Raw genomic sequence first — 20578 nt, forward strand, 5'->3', positions numbered from 1 at the left:
CATTTTTTTTTCTTGTGGACAAGCGAAAGTTGAAAGTGGTTTCTAAAGGGTCTTCTAAAATCACTCATTTGCTATCTCTGCAACAATTTTGAGTTATAAGACTTGACCTTGCCTCGACTTGATATGTTTATGGATTTCTCTGCTGTAATTATGGGAGATGCCTTGCAGAATCTGTAAAATTACAATTGTGTAGAAGCTTTTCAATTTGTTTGTCTAAAGAAGATTGACTACACTCATTTTGTTGTTTTTGTTTGTTTTTAACTCTACAATGGGAAGTCTTGCTATAATGACAGATATGATTTAAAAGGGACAGGCTTGTCTTCCTGCTGATAGATGTATTTTTTTAATAGGCACTTAATCCTTGTGAAAGGTGCCGGATTGTGACAGCATTCGAAGATGAATTCCCGCATTTTTCTGCTGAAGTTGTACAGCAGAAGACAGTGGCAGGGCACACTTCTTACAAACGTCTGAACCCTGACCTAGAGAGATCACCTTTCGAGATGAGTCTCCGTGCCCATTCAATCCTTGACCTCCCTGCCGGGAGTCTATCAAAGTTGCCAATTTATGATGTGGACCCTGGGCTGAGAGTACCAGCTCATTTCGAGTTGACTACCAAACCAGCTGTGAATGATGGCAACTCGATAATGACCTGGAGGTGGTTTCAAGCCAGTGGTCACTGGGGAAAGGCTTCCATCCTATTACAGATCTTTTGAGCCATGTAGCTTGCAGAGCAGATGCTCTGCTTCATTGTTGGAAGGTTTGGGCTTTTTAATTTTTATCCATATTCTGTGTTTATTTTCTTAAGGTCTTCCATGCATTTTTTTTTTTTTTATGTAGCTGAGTGTGGGGGGGAAATAAAAATTCTAAGGCTTGCTTTTACATCAGGAGTTTGAAAATTCAGTGTGTGTGCGCTGAAATCACAGAGAACTATATTTAGCTGTGGCAGGTGCATTGGCCTGTTTTTTCGTGATGAACACAGCGTTTGAACAGAGGAGGAAGGTTTGTTTCTCTGTGTTTCTTCCTTCTATGCACTGCCTTCTGTCCTTCGGATGTGGCAACAATGGCAGTGGCCATTCTGCAGCAGGTTCAGCAGAAACTCAGGGGTGCCTAAGCAGATGCTCCCCAACTTCTGCAAGGAAAAGATGGCGTGTCAAAAGTTCTTGTTTGTTTGTTGATTGTTTGTTTTTAAGCCGGGGGAAAAAGTGTAGATGTATATAAATATATCTTTGTGTCAGTTGTAAGTATGTGCACCTATTTAGGTATCTTGTATATTCTGCAAATAATTTGATACATGCACTATAGGTTGATGACCCCTATTCTGCATCCTTGGTAGGCTTTATCCCTGTTGTTAGTAGGTAACAGGAAAAGTATCTTTGATCTCAGTGGCATTGATTCAATCCTTTGTCCTTGCTAATATTTTCAATAAGTTTCTTGGGCACACAGAAAAAAGAAAAAAAAAAAAAAGAAAAAAAAAGAACTTTGGAGTGATTATGCAGCCTATCTTTCTTATTTTATTATTAGCCTCCTTTTACATTAGGAGTAGTAAGAGCCAACTAATGCATTTTGTGAGATTTTTCTCCCTTATCTTTCCTTTAATAATTCATACAAACCGAGCCTTTTTTTTTCCTTTTTTTTTTTTTTTTTTTTTTTTTTTTTTTTAGTACAAACGGTATGGTGTCAGAGCCCTTTTCCTCTTTCCCATTCTGAAGCATTTGAATAACACTACTCATTTGGAACCTGTCTTAACCTCAGTAATATGCTTAGGCTGTTTGAATTCTTGTTCTCTTTTTCCTCTTTGTTACTCAATGTACAATTTGTTTAATATGGCTGTAGCCATGCATTTCCAGTCAACCTTGTATATAAATTCCATAATAAATTAAATAAAGCTCTGTATGGGTCAGCTTAGACTAGCCCGATTAAAAAATGATTTACTAAAGAGATAGAGGTAGCAGGATGGTAGAACGTGCTTCTAAATCAATTATGAGTCCATTCACTGTCGGCCTATTGTGTGTAATAGTGTATTAAAATGCATTCTATATTGTTAAAAAAAAAATTGACTCTTTCATTGAAACTGAATTAGCATTTGCAAGCGCATAATAGTGTTTGGAAAGCTATAAACATTTAAATTCAATCCTTCATTGTAGGCTAAGTGTATACTGCTAGAATTGTAATATCCAGATAAGTCTTTATGTTGTGCTCATTGCATTATTATAGCAAGATGTTCACCATACAAAAGGTAAGATTGGGTCAACACTTGTGTTTATAAGCCCATAATTACAAGCGGAAGGCATTACCACTGGGCCGTAAAAGTAAAATTCACTTTGAACTGAAAATTAGTGTCTGTATATACATGCATTTCTGTGTATGTATATACACACACGTATACATATATTTAAACTTCTGTTGGTAAATTTTTGAAAAATCCACTTAAAGAAAGTGTCCTAGTCTGAGTGCATTGGCTGGTCCTATAAAACAAAACCACAAAACCTTCTGGGCATCGTGGCAGAAAATCCACAGCCCTCATCTTCAGGTTCAGAATCTTCCTGCCTCCCAGCCGCCTGCTGAGGTCACACTGGGGTGCACCCTCAGTACCCCCTGGCCCCGAAGCCTCTCCTCTCTCTTTTCCTTGAAAAGGAGAAGAGGCACGGTGCAGCCAGCCAGGCTCTCCAGTCCCAGTGGGCTAGAAACGAAGGCTGCCCCTGCGCTTGCAGCTCAGCACAGAGCCTGTCACCTGAGAGCCGCTATCTTCCTTTCCCCACACCTCCTGTGGGATGTCATGGTCCCAGACAGGGGTTGCCCCCAAGGGATTTTGGTGGCGTTGGGTGGCCTGGCTGTAGTTACACGTGAATTCACATGCAGCAGACACCCACCACTCCAGTGCCCCCACGGCAGGAACGAGACTGCAGGGGACACAGGGGAGCTCCCTTCACCAGGAGCATTTCTCTCTGGGGACAAGTACTGTCTTTAGTGAGATTTGGTTTCTTCAAATTCAGCTAATTAACTTTTATGGAATAAATTCCAAAGGAGCCGAGACTACAGCTTTCCTCTCAGTTTTACTTACATGTCTACTTGTCTACTCTGTATTTTCTGTATGTTATAAATGAAGTCTCAACTCAGTCTGAATTCAGTAATATTCATAAAAGGAATATTCATAAAAACTATAAAAGCCAAGTAAACAGCACTGGGTGTGCGGGGAGTCTACGCTCCACCAACACGCACACACGAACATCAAACATTCTAAATATACAGAACATTGCTTTACATACTAAACATGAGTATGCCTATACAATCAGAAAAGGTAACAAACAATCCTGTAAGTTCCATGACTCAACAGTCTCCGTTTTCCATTCCTTTTCTTGATTACAAACAAGTCTCCATTTTCCATTCCTTTTGAACAATATGTCTTGCATTAAGATGTCAAGCAACTCAGTCTTCGGGCCTTATGTATCCCGTTCTTCCCGGATCGAAGAAAAGCATATCCATCTCCTTTTCAAGGCCAATAGGCCTGGGTCAAAAGGCACGTCCAGGTCAGCAGGGGCCGTAACAGGCCTCGATGGCCTTTTTTGGCAGCAGAGGGGCCCATGGCGTAGCAGTCGGATCAGTAAAGGAGCCCGCAGCTCCCTCACTGTTTGGCAAAGCACACGTTTCTGACTGTGGTCCCACATGGCTCTGTAAGGCCTCAGAGACTGCTCGCCAGGTGCCAAGCAATCCCACTGCAACCTTGTCGTTTTTAGTTGCAGAGTCCCACTCCTTGACCTCAATTTGGTCCCATATTTCAGGATCATAAACTGTCCGATTGTTAATAAGGAGAATAAGCTGTAAGGTTACCAGGACAGTCTTTGTTCCTAAGGACGTATGATTCCCCATAATGCGTAACTGCTTACCAGCAAGAGGCAGTTGTGTGCACGGCTCCGCTTCTCTCAGTTTGAGCTTCTCTCCAGCTCCGGTGCGCCCATTTCCAGCGACTTTCTGTACGAGCTTCTCTCAGCGGTTTGCTGAGTTTGGCCGAACCTATCTTCATGAGGCGATCAAAGTGCCTGCTCCCGTCCTGGTCTCCATTCTGCCAGCCTGTTCCTTTTCATTCCTTCTTTCTGCCTCCCCATTGACGACATAACTTCATTACATCGTGTTGCCTTTTTTTTTTTTTTTTTTTTTTTTTTTTTTTTTTGTCTTGAGACCAGGCTCCCCTCTTTTCATTGGTCAAACAACTTTGCAAATAACAGCAACGGCAAACACCCAGAAACTTCCATGCCTTAACGGCTGGAGAACAAGCAACCGGAGACTGCATGGAGTCTCCTGAATCACCCGTCTTTGTTCCCTCTAAACTCTTTTACGTTCCTGATGGCCTCATCCTTACGAGTCTGATGTTATCATTAACCACGGGGCTTTCGACCCCCATGGCCCCACTCCCCCTTCTTTATTAATATCAACCATTTTCTCGACTCAAATTACCACTCCATATATAACATGTACACCAAAAGGGAATGAAAGCTACAGGAAAGAGACTGAGCAGTGTCATTTCATTGGCAAAGTTTGAGAGTTTTAGAGAAGTTATATTCAGTTTTGTTTCATAGGGTGTAAATACTGAGGGTGGTGTTTAGTCCTTTTGTCTTCTTTATAAACCATATTTGCTTTCTTTATATATTGTCTTTTTCCTTTGGATGAACACTCTCCCTTCCCATGCACACAAGTGATCCCTTAAGTACATAAATCCACAACAAGCAGCTTTTTTTATCTGAAGCAGATCAGTTTAAAGCAGTGCCCACAGCACAAGAACAGAGGTTGTATGTTTATAAAACATTTGGGGAAGATGAACAAATAATGGATTATAATCTTTTGTGACTTGGAAAACAGGTAGGGAGTGGGAAAAACCCATTTTGCATAGTCTTTTATAGAGTCTGGTGTTCATACCGGAGTTTCTACAAGTGCATGAACAATTCTTTCAGCCTTTTGAGTTTACTTACATTTGTTGTTCTGAAAGACTGTGTGTAATTTGTGTTGACAAGGAGGATGTTTGCGGAAACCTGTGAGAATTACCTAAACATTTTTGTTTACACCCACAAGGGACATAGGCCTGAGCTAGCATGAAGGCTTGTCCCTGAAGAAATTTAGACCTTCAGTTCTCTGAAAATATCAGTTGAACCATAAATTCACTACCGTTTATTTCCAAACCAAGGAAAAGCATGTATGGCTTTAGATGTTGTGTGTTTCAAGAAAAATGTAATTTTATAAGTACAATTATAGCTAACTGTCCCGTGGAAATACAGAGGCTGTGCCTCTAGGTAAATATCTATATATTTTTTACAATAATTTCTTAAGGCTGAGATGGGGAGAAACTTATGTGAAGAGGAATAAAACAGTCTGTCAAAGTGTTCATACTGTGGAAAAGTTAGTTAAGGTTGCAGGTTGATTTTCTCTTAATTTGTTGTAAGTCTGATGTGGTTTGCTCTTTTTATAAATTTACATGATTTTTTTAATAATGCAAATTTTGTATGTTATGAATTTTTACTAACTAATATTGCCTATTCCCTATAAGGTTAAAAAAAAAAAAAAAAAAAAAGACATTTTGGTAGATTAGCTATCACCTGATGCTCAAAGTGATGGTCGAATGTTAACCTCACTTCAGCCTCTAGGTTCGTAGTATGATGCAGGAGCTAGCCAAATGAAACAATTGCTTTGTCCAGCAAAAAGGTGGTTTCATAAGAGGACTGAACTGCGATTAAGTGTTTCTCCACTGGTGATTGGAAGTATCTCTCTCCACTGGATCAGGTAATTCTAAGGTTGTGCCTTTACTCGTTCATGCTAGGCCGCTTTTCCAATAAAATAAGAAATGTAGAACCCACTACACAAATGTAATATTAACCTAGATTTCTCTGAGGACAAAGGTGAAGGCTATAGGGCTTGCCAAAGGCAAAGAAAGAAATGATATTAAAAGGATATTAGAGAGAGAATTGGATGTATGGGACTGTACGAAGCTGGAAGGTGCTGGAAGATTGGGGCGTACGAATTTTATATTAGTTTATGTTTCTGTTAGGCTCAAGGAATCTAACTGATGTTTAAAAAACTTGAATTCTACTTTCCTTGCCCTACCAGCAATAAATTAAAGGTAATGGATTTCTGGAATAAAAACAGGGTTTCAGACAGAAGAGGAAGAACTAGTCATGCAAAAGCAAAGCCCAAAGATTGTCTTAGAGCAGGCTTAATTTCCTTGAAACATGTTGGGTCGATACTTGAGCAGGACTGTGGCTGTCCAAACTGTGCTTGTTCAGAGATCAGAATGAAAAGCAGAATTTTTATTGAAATAGGAAACTCCTTTTTGAATTTAAATCCTGAAGTGACCCATCAGGCTTGGGGATTTTTGATGCATAACTACCAGGAATGCCCAAAGGCACATGCGGATTTTTTTTCCTGTGTTATTGTACATATGTCAAAATTACATATGTAAATGCTGAAATGCAGTTCATGTCTAGCATGCATGAGCATCATATTGAGCAGAGGTGATGGTTTCATTGCAGCTAAATGGGGTGCAATCTGGATGTATGTTTGCTGCTGTAGTGGAATAAATGTAAACATCTGGAGAGATGTTAGGATAGAGTACTGGTGGGAGGAGGGAGTGCATCTGAATCTATTTTATGAACATCTCATTCATGTGCAATTATGCAGCTTATGTTCACTTGTGTTGCAGTTTGCTTGAGATCTGTTACTGGTGAACGTTTGGTGTTTTATTTTACTACAGGGGCTGTGAGTGTCACAAAAGTCTGGAGTCCCTAGTACGCAGAACAGTCAAAAATAAAAATAAAAAAAATAATAATAAAAAAAGCTACATTACATTGTGTCTGGCTACTTTCAAAAACTAAAGATTAATTACAATAATTCTAATTTTAAAATATCGTTAAAAGCATGTGCTTTGAAACTATCGTGGGAAATGTTTTGAAAGAGGGAGAGAGGAATAATTATTGCTGCAGTATATACCATATAAAGTAGACTCTCTGTAAACTTGTTATATTATATTTGAGCCCAAAGATAATGGCTAGAGAAGAATTTAATAATGACAAATATTTAGTACTTTTGGGAGTTCTGTTCTTCGTTTTCACTCCTTGTATGAGAAAACTCATTTTGTATTGTTCTAACTAGGAAAAAATCATATCTTGATGTGACTGTATGGGGGATGGTGAAGCTTCTTTAATCCTAGTAATTGAAACTCAGAGGTGAGTGAAGACAAAAGGGCCATTCAGATGTTAGCACTGTTTTACAGATGATAAAGCCAAATCTAGCAATGGCAGTTGAGATCAGGCATTTGGGGAAATTATTTTTGCCTGGATGGTTTCTCTGTGTCAGCAGAGCTGACCTGGCTCCTCTGCTGATCAGCTGGTAATGCAAAAGACAGGACCAATTTGGAGAGAAGCTGCATCTCCCCCTCTTTCCCACTCCTATACCTGCATCCACCCTGTAAGTGAAAGGGGGCCCGGCTCCTCGAAGTAACCCTTCCCTGGCATGTTGGTCACACCACACCAAGTAGGACATTGGTCAATTCACCAGTCATGTAGCACCGGACTTTGATGTCCTGCTTGCCTGACTTACTGTTGCTGTCTGGAAAATCTTGAAGTCTGCTGCAGGTAGCAGATAAACATTCTGCAGTAATGATTTCCCAGATCCCTGTATGGGTATCACTTTAAATCTTTTGGCAGGGTGAGCATCAGTGAAACTCCTGAGCCATTTCCAGGTTACAACAGCTCAGAGTCTCTACTCAGCACCATGGTCCATGCTGCATTCAAAGCAGTGTTTAGGGGAAGCAGCCTGGGGCATAAGGAATAGCTGGTGACAATTATTTTTGTTTATTGCCCCACTCCCTTTTATTTTGCTGAAGATCTTAACAATAGCTACTGTGTCTGGTGGAGTAAGCATCGCTACAGCAGCAAGCTATTTGCACTGCTTTTTGTTGGTTATCTGGCAAACCAGTTACTTTTAGAAACAGGATCATCTTGTTAGTAGAACAATCCATTTCCACTCTGGCAGACAGCTGTTGTCCAAGGACGATTTTAGATGCTGGTAATTGCCATTGTGCCTCCCACTGTGAAGCTCTTCACCTCCATTCCAGCTGCTGGGTGAGCAGGAGGAGCACACACATTGGCACACCAGCTTCTTGGAGGGCGTGTGTCTTGCCTGGGATGACATTGTGCCCTTGGGCCTGCAAGGGGCTGGCGTTAGTGAGCTTTGGAGAAATACCTGGCTGGGCTCTGACAGCAAGGAACAGGAGGGAAACTTGTGTGTTGGAAGCTTTTATTCGCCTGCCTGCCATGAGAGAGAAGGCTAGGCTTCATGGTTTATGGGTTCAGCATCACAGATGATGCTGCTGCTCAGCAGCCATTAATATAGCTTTATCTATAATTAGTGAAGGTCTAACACCTTTCTGGCCATATGGAAAATGATAAGTTAGCTCCTGTCATAACAGGAAAATAATTATTGGATAAAGTATAAGTATCAAAACATGATGAATAATGGTTATCTCAACAATCCTCAGCTGGATAAAAGTAGCATCTGCCTTCACTTTGTGAATATCACACATGATTAATCTGGAGATGGCAGGGTGCTTTCTCAGCTGTGCTGGTGTCCATGGGGCAAGCCTGGCCAGGCAGGCAGTCCCATAAAGGAGACTAAGGTAGAGATAATTTGAAGCCCTCACTTACCCTGAGGCTCTGAATCAGAAGTTTTCACCCAGAAGCTTTTTAGGGAAAAGTAGGAAATAGTGGATAGGGGTGAGGTAACAGTGTAGCAAGGGCTGGAAGTATGCAGTTTGCTATTACAATTTTGTTTGTGCAAAGTGCATCTAAACAACACTTGGGTTTATTCTTAGAATTTCTGTCATGCTTCTTCTGGGAGAATTTCTGTCAGCTCTTGCCTGACACAGAGCCGGCCCTCCTTTCACTGTCAGTTCACCCCTACGTATACTTTGAGTTTCCAGTTTCATTCAGGTACTTGACCTGACAAAATGGTTGAAATCTGATTCAGGCTTCCACAGTGGATGCTTTGAAAAGCCTGTCACAGGCTTCTGCTGAATTGAACCCTTGACGAGCTTTGGCATTGCCATCACCCTGGCAATGCCCAAAGACATTAATCTTTAAGATAGAGAAAACAAAGATCTTTGTGTTAAAGGGGAAAGAATAGGGGAGCCAACCCCAATTCTGAGGGAAATTCACTGATAAAGATAGATAAAGAAACGAGAACTGACATTCCCCTTGCACTGTCCCTGTGGAGGCTTTTGAAACTAACTGGGTCTGGTCTCAAAATTATGAAGTACATATAAAAGCTTTGCTCCTATTTGAAATGAAAGGCATTGGCATAATACTCCAGCAGGTGCTGAGGTTACTACTATAAGCTTAGTGCTAACCATTGATTCTCCCTGATTTGGGAGACTGAAGGAGGACTGTGCCAGCAGAGAATTGGGACTGGTTTTCATATTTGTTAATTTCATATAATCTCAAATATCTGCACATGGATAGAACTTCTTAGCAAAGAACTTTTTTTTTTTTTTTTTTTTTTTTTTTTTTTTTTCCCCTAATGAAACTGTTGAGTTTTTCTGTGGATTCTGCATGGGTATTTACTGCTTAAAATCAGCTTATCTAGCTTGAGGTCCATTAGCTTCCCTTGAGCTCTGGGACATCACCCTTTGCCTCTGGAAATTAAATATTTAATATTGCTTTGTCTGTGCTTACTTTGAAAAGCATTCATCTTTCATTTGGGTACCATGTCAGAATTCATTGGGAAGCAACAGCTAATGTTGCCAGCTGAAATCAAACCTGACCCTCTCATTCCCTTTTTACCCTCAGGGGCTCTGTTAGTGTTACCATCTCAAGAAACTCTAGGGTTGCTCGTGATGAAATGAAGTGAAATTAGGTCCCTAGCAGAAGGCAGTCTGGGATCATAAGGAGCAATGCAGAAAAGGACCCCTTATGTTAGTTTGCTGGTAGTGAGATCCTTCTTGCTTGAACAATTCCTGCAGGATAACATCATACATGTATGTATATGACTAAAAGCCTTACAGTGGGCAAGGCAGACTAAATATGTAGGAAGCATTTCTTCTTTTTCCCTTAACAGCATTGTTTGAAATGAGCAATGCATGTATAGAGGGGTTATCCTGCCAGCTAAAAATGTGTTTCCTCCAGGAAGAGTATGAGGTGATGGTGTGACATGGAAACAGAAAGGATCTGTGTGGTTTTAATATATTTTAAATTACATTTTTCCGATCTTTTTATTTGTATCTCTAGTTTTTATGGTGACCTACCTCAGTGCTTTGCCCATGAAGCATCCTTCCTGTCATTAAATGTAGTGAATTTATTTCTAAAGTCAGTGGACAACTTGCACATAGTATGTAAAGATTCAATTCATATCAACACTGAGTATCTCTTTTAAACCTGTAGGTTTTAAAATTGAGAATGGTTTGAAGAGACTATCCAAATATTTAGATGGGTCATATCAGCATCATTATAAACAGTCACCCCAGTTCGTAGGTCTTTCATCTTCTTAAAGTGTTTTTCAAAGATTTTAACAGTGTAGGTAACATATCTGTGGAGAAAGATGCTTATATTTTATGAGACCTTGTTGTATGTTGTTAAATAAAATACTGTGTTTTTTTTTTTTATTCTTGGCTTGATAGTTGAAAAAAATGAAATAGTATCTATTCAATAAATTTATGGATGTTTGTTTTGGACTTATAAATAAATAAATAAACAAAAAGTGAAATGCTTCTTCCAGTTCTGTTCTACAAGTTTAACCAATCAATTATGTAATTCTTAATTGAAACTACAGTTGGTTAAGGTGTCAACTTTTATACTATATAAAACAAATATGAAAGAGCAAGTATTTTTTTTCTGTAGCGTTAAAGGAATAAATATTGATATAAAGACAGTATTTTTCTTAAAGCTTATGGTAAAGTCTTAATGAATGTTGTATATGATGTAAGGCACTCCTGGGAAACAAGGGGATAATATGGTGTTATGACAGATGTACACTGTGCTCTTCTGTATTTTTAGGTTATTTTAGGTACCCTTGAGTTCTTGGGTTATGAATGTTAATTTTATTTTAAGATGGTGGGAATGTTTTAAATCTCTTAATTTGTATTCTTTTTCTGTTACGCCCAGTCATTATACACATCTATTCTGTTACATAGTTTTTTTGTTTGTTTGTTTGTTTGTTTGTTTGTTTTTTGATATGTGTGTTTTACTAGCTCACTGGGATGCATGTTTCATGTAAAATTAGGTCAATATTTAATAGAGGAGGGATAAGATTTCATTCTTCCAAGTATTTGCTTTACTCTTGACTGGAAACAAAAGAAGAGAGGCTAGAATGTGCTTAGTCCAGGCTTGGAAGCAGCAAGTGAAAGGAGCAGGGAGATCTCTATCCCCATGGTGTTTCAAGCAAAAGGATGACTGCCTGATGGTTGGGGTGCCACAAGGACAGAGCATCTTGTGCCCACTGGGGATGACCAGAGTGCAGCTGAGGGCTGTGCTGCTTTCTGTGCTCAGCAGTAAAATTGTGTGAAAGCATATGCCACAGCTTCTAATAGTCTCACAGGTTCTTCAGTTTGTGTCCCTGCAGTGTTTTGGCCATTTCAGGAGAAAGGCTGAGTGGGCATTCACTTGTGCATAGTCCATCTGCTCTTCTTATCCTACCTGTTCTGACTCGGGTAAAGTGTAATGGCTTGTTTGAAGATTTAAACTCACAGATTACATTTTTCCCCATGTTTGAAAATTTTACCTGTTTTGCATAACATGTCTTTAACAGCATTTAGTCAGTGAACAAGAATCTCCTATTTCCTTCTCAGAAAGTGCTTCCAGATAAATTTGGGGAAAATGAGATCATGACTTTAAGCAGCATAATGTTTCTAGTTTATTAATATGCCAAATAACATGTCAAAACAAGAAATCAAATGCAATTTGGCAATTCCTTCCTACAAAAAAAAAAAAAAAAAAAAAAAAAAAACACAAAATAGTGCTGCGCACAATGTAGTAGGAATCTTAATTTGATCTCGTCCTTCTAGATTGAAGTCAGCCACCAAGTTTCCAAGTAAATTTAATACCCTATAAATGTGATTGATTGCTGATGTGGTAATACAGTTAGATGCTGGAATATTTAATAGCTGGAGAATCCATTTAGAAAAGAACAAGGATCTTGGGGTTAAGATACTGGAGTATTTTCAAGAAGTGTAATTTCAATTCTTAGCTTTGGGATGAATTTGGAATAAATTGCCTTCTCTATGCCTCTCTTTATAAATAGGAATTTCTGTCTCATCCCCTACCTGGTGGGCATGAACAATGGTATAAACAATACCGTACTGTCAACATAGTTTACAACCTGATGGCTTACATCTATAGTTTTTATTATATTTAGGAAAAATCAAATAGAGAAAGGCTACATAGAGCTTGTATGGTTTTTGAAGATCATAAGCAAATGAGGAGAAAAAGGAAGGGAGAAACTCATCCCAGTTTGGTGTCTCAGCTCACATATCTGTCTGTTCGGGATGCTGATAATTGTAGTTCTGAGAACAGTCAGAGGCTTAACAGCTTTTGGGTGCTGCTAGTTCTGCACTTAAGATATGGCATCTTATTAGTATCTCGCTCCCTCGGTAACAATGGATCTTTACATTTAAAATGTTCTTTTGCTTGTATTCATACGTACACGAGCCTAATGGTTTTAGCTTTTGTCCTTTTCCACTAAAAAAAAGGTGAATGTCAAATGATTTCTGTGACAATTTATGTCAAACTTGTGCCTTCCTTTTTTTCCCATTAGACAAATCCATCCCACTTATTATCTGTTAAAAAAAAAAAAAAAAAAAAAAGAAAAGAAAAAAGCTTGCATGTGGTGTGATATGAGTGCATAAAAGCATGCAAAGACAATGCTGGTGTGACAGCTAATTAAAACCAGGTACTTTAATGCTGAGAAACAACAACAAAAAAATCTTTCAACTTGCTGAAAACCAAAGTGTTGTGATGGCAAAACAGAAATGCAGAGGGCTTTTTCAAGGGACAGCTTGAAAGAAGATTTATGGAGTAGAAAGGAATATGCATTGTTGTGGCTTCTAACTGACAAGTTAGTGTTGCTTTGGTACTTGGAGACTCACTGTGGTTGCAAAGCAGGTATGGGTGACTTTTCAGTTTGTGATACCAGATACCAACAAAGCAGAGTGTTTTAGATCAGTCAGATCCCCCCCAAGTTCCTTTGCAGGTGGTCCTTCAACCTGATAGGTGGGTAAGTCCTCCAAAATACTGCTCAACCTGATGAGATAACTGTGGTATTATTCATGCTTGCATATGTCAAATATGTATCTGTATTTTTATTGAAGTGTTCTTTTTGGCCCTAATACAACTGTTAATAGCCAAGCAATAGTATTGCTGGGAAGCGACTGTATATTTAGATCACTTACTTGCTCAGATCTGAATGCAGTTTTTAACTATATGTTTTTAAGTACAGATGTATTAATCTGAAGCCTTTGTGTATTGCTAAGCTTCCTTCCTTTATTGCCAGAAGGTCTTATGATAAACACAGACACTTTGCAAAGCCCTGCCATTTGTGGCAGGAAAATTTATAGAGTGGCTTTACTTAATATTTTTAACACATCTTTTTAAGTTCCTTTTTAGATCCTGTTTTACGCTTTTGCTTTATCATTGTGTGCATGTGTGTGCATGTGCTGGGCTCCTGTTTCAGTGAAGCCTAAGCACACAGCAAGAGCACAGCAAGGAAGCTGGTGGTTAGAAGATGGGATAAGGTTATTGCCACTAATGCTTATCCTTGAGAGAAGGCTAAAGGAAAAATCTAACTGTTGTCTTTGCCTGGTGGATGACCACAGAGAAGGCATTCACACTCTCCTTTGAGGTGTGCAGCGAAAGGGCTAGAGGCAACAGCTACAGGTTGCAGCAAGGGGTGTTTCAACTAGATAAGGGGAAAAAATCTTCATAATGAGAGGGGATTTGTGGCAATGACTGGAGAGGAGGAGAAGTCTCCATTACTGGAGGTAGTCAAAACCCATCTGGAAAGAGTCGTGAGCAAAATGACCCTGAACTTTGAAGTTATGCCTGCTTTGAGAAGAGGATTTGAGCAGGTGACCCCAGAAGGCTTTCAACAAGGATTATTCTGTGATTCCATGATATGTGTATACATATATTAGCAATGGAGTATGTATTGGCTTGTGGTTTGCAATTGGCACAGACTTGCAGAGTGTTAAACATGCACAGGTTAACCAGAATTCGGAAGAAGTGGCATTACTTTCAGGGAAAAAAAAAAAAAAAAAAAAAAAAAAGTAACATCATACAAGAAACTGCAGAAATGTCTCAAAGTGGCAGCAAGATGTCTTTTGTTTGGCAGATAGAGATAACATTTAGGCCTTGTGGGAATAGATTCCTTTTTCCCCTCCTCCTGCTCTGTTTTGCTTTTAGAACATGCTTTTGGCAATTGAAAATGTCATTCTATGCATCATGTAACACTTTGGTTGCAGGTTCTAAAATAGGACTCAGATGAGGGTGCAGTCAACAGTTGAAACCTACAACTGTACATGGAGAGCAGACATAAAAGACTTGCGCTGAAAAAGATGAAGCCATTGCTGTTTCATTTTTGGAGTGCGTTGGCAGGAGTTGTGATCACTGACATTTCAGGGGCAGTTCCTGAGGAGTGCAGAACTCAGTTGTCTTGCTCTGTTATTGCCACATCAACATTGACACAGTTTGTTTGTGCAAATGTGTTGTCAAAATGAAAGCATTTGTTTTAAATCAGTCCCGTTTTATTTCAAAAGTGAAGGAAGATTTTGGCATGTATTTTGCAAAGCCATAGGAGATAATGTCTAGGAGGCAAAGCAGCAGAAAAAGGGGTGTGTGGTGTGTGAGAGATATGAAGAAGCTGTTTGTACAATACATACTACAGCCTGGGAATGAGTAGCTGGTAAATTTATGACCATCTAAACCTCGCTTGACTTTAGAAAACAAGTGTGTCATGAACTAGAGCACTGACTATGTGTGTCCAGTTTTAAAGCAGGAAGGAAGATAAGACCTTGGCAGGAGTATCATGCATTTGGGGGACATTTGAGGGATATGGAATGTTGAGATACAGTAAATGACGGTGTGGGAGATTTAGTTAGGCATGTGTGAGCTTTAATAAACCCTGGGAATGGAATGACACAAAATCCCACAGGTTATGGCCCAGCTGTATAAAGCTTCAGCGTGAATCCAACAAATGTGATGTGAACTATTTGAAAACATGTTAAATTTCCTGTGGAACAGTGCCCCTGCTCAGGTGTTTATTGGCATTATACCTTGTACCTGAGGTGGTACAAGCATCACGTTTTACCAAATATGTATAAGACTTCAGGGTAAACGCTGTTTTTGCCCAGGATTCCACCTTATGTTAAGGAATTTCAAGCAACCTCTGTGATTTATAGGTCTGAATTGGTGTGGTTCCATGGAAGCTGTTTTAATATGCCTTGATAATCCTAATCCATGTCCCGAAGCGTGAAGTTAAATGTGAAAGTGAAACGGTAACTGGTGTATTTACAAAAGAATGCTGTAACTGTGCTTTCTCAATGACATTTTTATTCAACACAGAACATTTTTTTAATGAGATGATCTCTTTTTTGCTGTCCTATATAGTTGGAGAACATGATATGCAGAGACCAGTCCCCATGTTTGTGCAGAAATCCTCCTGATTTAGCGATGCTCTTGTATATCAGGATAGCTAGCCTCCATCTTTCTGTGAAGATTGGGATCAATACTAATGGAACACAAGCACTCAACAGAAGAACAGCGAAGAGAAATCCCAGCTTTTATTTTCATGAAAAATAACCAAAATATCTGTGCAACGCCTATAAAGACTTTTAGCCACTTTGAAATATAAGGCGTGACATGTTGTTTTAACTTATATACAACAAACACCACATTTCTAAAGTTGCTATTTGCTTTTTTTAAAAGATGAAACTGATGATAGCTAAAATGAAATGAAGTAAGTTTTATGCATGTTGCATTTTAACAAGTCTGCTGTCTCATTGGAATGCACTGCCTTCTTGTGCTACATTTTATTTTTGGAATTTAATAAGGCGCCTGTCATATCTGCCTCAAGGCTAAAGAATATCATGAGGGAGAAATCCAAAGTACTGTCATGTTTGACTGACAGGGGGCCAATTTTAATTTTTTTATGGGAGGTGGCTGATATTAACAGGCTGTAGTGCTGAAGATGCATTGCTCTACCATCTGCTTTAAACACCCTGTGTTGATGAGCCAGTAATGACGTTGCTCAGTGACATTTATCAGGTGAATTTGGCTCTGACACTCAGTAGAGGATTTTCATTAAAAAATTAATTCTGTGCATTTTACAGTGAAGCCCATTGTGATGATAGATTCTGGGACAGTGCCATATATCTCCAGAAGCTGTTCTAATTACCTGAGAAACTTGGGAAAGCAATAAACTACTACTTTCCATTTCTTGTGTGTATTCCTTAGCATATAATTAACACACTGGCTCACTTAGCTTAAATCTCTAAAGATCTATGTCTGTGTGATCATTACTAGCTCTTCAAAGGAATAAGCAAATGCAACTCAGTGGCTCAGTGTTTAGATGAGAGTGGGATCAGCAGCCTTCCTGAGGTACGGGCTGGTGGTGGTGTTCTGTAAATGTGCATTACAAAAGTGAGTAAGATGAAATAATGGGGGAAAATGATACAACTTGGGTGAGCATTTTAAAAAACGAAGATGGGGTGGGGGGGTAGGGGAGGAGGGGGATATCTAATCAAATATTCCATCAACCACTTCAGTCCAAAGGGGGGAAAACCTCAAAGTTTCTGTTCACCACCAAGTCAGAATATGAACAGGCCTGACACCAAGTCAGGCCTGGACGTTGCCTTAATTGGAGAACTCGAGGCTCTGAGGATGCTTGCTACTGATACAAATTATATGTCTTCTCTTTCAATATTTGTTATAATATTCATTCAGCTTGTTAACATTATTTCTCATTAGCTTTCCACTAGGAAAAAGAAAAAAAAAATACACCAAGATCTTGTCTGAGAAATTAACACTGATTCTTTAAGAGGCAGAATTGCTTAATTAAGTTGGGCACTTAGTGCAGCATCTTTTCCTGTTCTTAGAGACGTGCCAGATCTGCATTTATTCCTTCCCCAGCACAGAATGACTTTCAGGTGACCTGAACAGAACAAGTACTCTTAGCAGAGCTTTTCAAGCTCCTATAAGTGCAGCTGGTGGGTGGCAGCACTTTCACTGACAGCACTGGTAGAAAGAGTAAAGGCTTAATAAAACATAGTGAGTGGGGTTATGGTTCAGTGTTCATTAATACTCCTCTCTGTTAAGCTAGATTTTTTTGCAGTACTGATTTGATTTGAATCAAGGCTAAGCACAAATTCTGCTGAATTAATTATAGCACGTGATAAGGTGTTTGTGCCAAGTTTATGCAGCTAACTAGAAGGGATGATGCTTGTTCCAACATATAGTTACAGATATATGCAGAGCATTTCAGGTGCAGCATGAAGGCCAGATTTAATATATTATGGAATATGACCATATAATGCCATCTAATGACTGGGGATATGATGTCTAAATAGAGCAGCAGAAGGTACAACTACATTTTTTGTGGATTGAGAAATACATCAGGCAGATTGCATAGCATACTGCGGCTGATCATCAAAATACTTTAAAAAGCAGCTTAATGTGAACCAGGTAAGATCTCCATTAAAGTCTGTGGAGTTTGTTTGGCCATTTAATCAAGTCAGATAATTTTGGATGATAAACATTATGTTTAAAGTATTATGATTTTTTTTAACTCCTCACTTGTTTTTTTTTTTTTTTTTCTTTTTGTGGTCACATGATTAATATTTAAACTAAATATTCCAACACCATTTTTATAGAAAATTAAACAGTAGTTTTCAGACTGCTTTGTTGGCCTGATGGGGGAAGAGGATTCTTTCTCTGACATTCTCTAATGTGTTTCTCTTTCCCTCTGTAAGATGGGGATACTTCTTCATTGCTTGGTTTATTAACATTAATATTTACATGTGTATTTGGTTCTGCAAATCATTTGCTGTAGAATTGACAATAGCCTACACCTGGCTTGGGAGTTCTATACTATTAAGAGATGGAAAAAATAATATTCACTTAATGGGAGCTGTGGAAGAGTCAACTTTGTGATCTTATGAGAAAGAAGTCTGTTTTGGGAGAGTTTTGGTGGCAGGCAACTACCATATGTGTTCATCACCTTAATGTGTACCTGCAGAGGTCACCTGGGTCAGGTCTTCAGGCAGCTTTTCTAATCAGGGACCCCTGGTAAGTGCGCACTTGATCAGCCCCGGCTACTATATGATCTCCCCTTTCCTATTGATGTGTTCCTCGTGCCTCCCTCGCTCTCTGAAGCTAAAGGAAAAAGGGAGACTGGGGTAAGGCAGAAGGGGCTTGCTCAAATGCAGTTTCCTCCTTCTGAGCTATCCAGTTTCTAAACCCTCCATTTTCTGCTCTTCTCAAGTAGAAATGTTTCCAGCCGACTGCCTTGTCCAGGTGTTACTCCTCCTGTTACCTTTGAACCTTTGTAGTGTGCTGGACCTCCTGCTGCTGGTCGAGGCAGAGTTAAATAACCGTATGTCTGCCTGCTGCAGAGCTCCCTTAGCTCGTCACTCACAACCTGAGCAGATGGTTGTGCTTCTCAGCCTTGAGAGACAGGCCCTTTCTCTTCAAAGAGCAAATTAGCCCATGGCTGGAGACTCGTGGAGGGCTTGCTTTGTTTCTTGCTTGTTTTCCTACATCAGGAAATATCTGTGGGGCTTAAACATGAGTCAGTCAGAAGTAGCATGAAAACCGGCCAAATAATAGATGATTGTCACAACAGGAACCTTTATTTAAATGTTAGTTTAAACCTTAAACAAACCTGATTTTTATTTTTGTGTGCCTAAATGTTCATTTGCAGCTATAGCTTGTTCATTTACTTGCCCACCTCTCAAGGCTCTGCCTGATTATTTCACGTTTGCAGCACTTCGGACAGATGCTGTCATTCCCCTTTACAGGGAACCAGGTTTAAAGCCATAAGGTTTTTTTAATCACCAGCTGCTGGTCATGAGTGACAAACCATGACACAGAATATGTCTTTTTTGCCTGGGTCTTTCATTTAAATGAAAGAAAAAAAATGCTGATGGAATGATTTCTGTCCTTTTTTTCTTCCTTGTGAAAGAAGCAGTTAGTTCTGGACATCCTAAGCCTTTTTGACAAAATGGTAATTCATCACGGTTCATTTCAGCCACACTTCTGAAATCTTTTCATACTTTTAGCACTAGAAAGGTAGATTAGGTGCATCCCTAGTGTTCTGAAATTGGAATTAGGGGCAAGAAGAAAATTGCTTTCTTGGAAAGAAGAAGTGTAAAGAGGATCTCCTCTTCTCCTGCTCCCCCCCCCCCTTTTTTTTTTTCCTTTCACTGCTTATTTTCACCCAGGGTGTACAGTACCAACAGCTGGCTGAGGCCAGGTCTTCAAAATAACAGGGACTCTGAGGAGAAGAAAGGGCAAGAGAAATTAGAAAGGAAATATATTTTCCTTTGATCAGAATAGAGCAGATTTGAGTTGACAAAAAGGCCTCTATGGATATCAGCAACTTAATGACAGAACTAAGAATTTTGTAATATTAATTGCTACAGCAGAGGTGTTGCAGTCATAGTCTAAGCATGTAAAATAAATATTTTCAAAGTTATTTTCATCATGTCGAGAATATGTGGGTCTATTTTTCCAGTGTTTTCAGCAGTTGAAGTGAAGTACGCTTCCTTCCCCTTCCAACCATGTTTCTCTTATGATCTTGAACTTCTGAAGAAGTCACATGAGAAGCTTAAAACCTAGTGTTTGTCTAGCACAAAATCAACAAATCATTAGTTCTGCTGCTCAAGTTTTGTATCCCTTACTTATAATGTTATAATGGTGTTAGAGGGCACAAAGATATGTAGAAAAGTGGAAAAAATTCCTGTTGAGTGGCTTGCTGGTGGTTTAGTGTTTAGTGGCTTTGTACTCCAAAGGTAAGCATGCCACAGAAAAGGGATTACAGGAGAAAGGGAAGAGTGCTGCTTGTGGAGCAGCAGGTTTCAGAAGAATTTCCTGTGCAGCTGCCTGATTCATAGTGGAAACAACTGGCATGAAGTACAGGAATTGTAGAAGGAGAAGGATTTTATTAGCATGGTAAAGAAATGACATTGGCATAGCTGCTCCTAGGATGAAGCATGTAGAGCATTTGGAGTTGGAATCATCTAGATGAATGTTAGTTCCTAACAGTTCATAAGAGCTGTCTTCTTTGTATATAGAGTTACTCAAAAAGCAGCAGTGTTTGCCTTCAGTGAGTAAGTGCTGTGATTCCCTCCTTTTTCCCCATAGAGTGCAAGAGGAGAGATGTTTATTACTAGGGGTTACTAAACACCATAGTGAATCCTCAGCAATACAGGGAAGAGAGCACTGATCACATAAAGACTGGTTTAGATGTTAGGAAAGCTGTGCCAAAAAAAAAAAAAAAAAAAAAAAAAAAAGTAATAAAAAAAATGTAACATTATCATAGAAAGGAGATTTCTTTC

The 20578-nt window shown here is 39.3% G+C and overlaps 1 protein-coding gene across 7 annotated transcripts in view; it reads left to right on the plus strand.

Moving 5' to 3' along the window:
* ROBO2 (roundabout guidance receptor 2) overlaps positions 1–20578 on the plus strand; it is an 897160-nt gene that overhangs the window by 576681 nt on the left and 299901 nt on the right. The window contains exon 1 of one of the 7 annotated variants that reach the window (XM_084538903.1): positions 17591–17705. The exons of the other annotated variants lie outside the window; for them this stretch is intronic. The gene's annotated coding sequence lies outside the window, so the exon portion shown is untranslated. Of the gene's footprint in view, positions 1–17590; positions 17706–20578 lie in introns of those variants that run through there. 7 annotated transcript variants of the gene reach the window in all.

Source organism: Aythya ferina (assembly GCF_964211825.1).
Source record: "Aythya ferina genome assembly, chromosome: 1".
NCBI classification, from domain to species: Eukaryota; Metazoa; Chordata; class Aves; order Anseriformes; family Anatidae; genus Aythya; species Aythya ferina.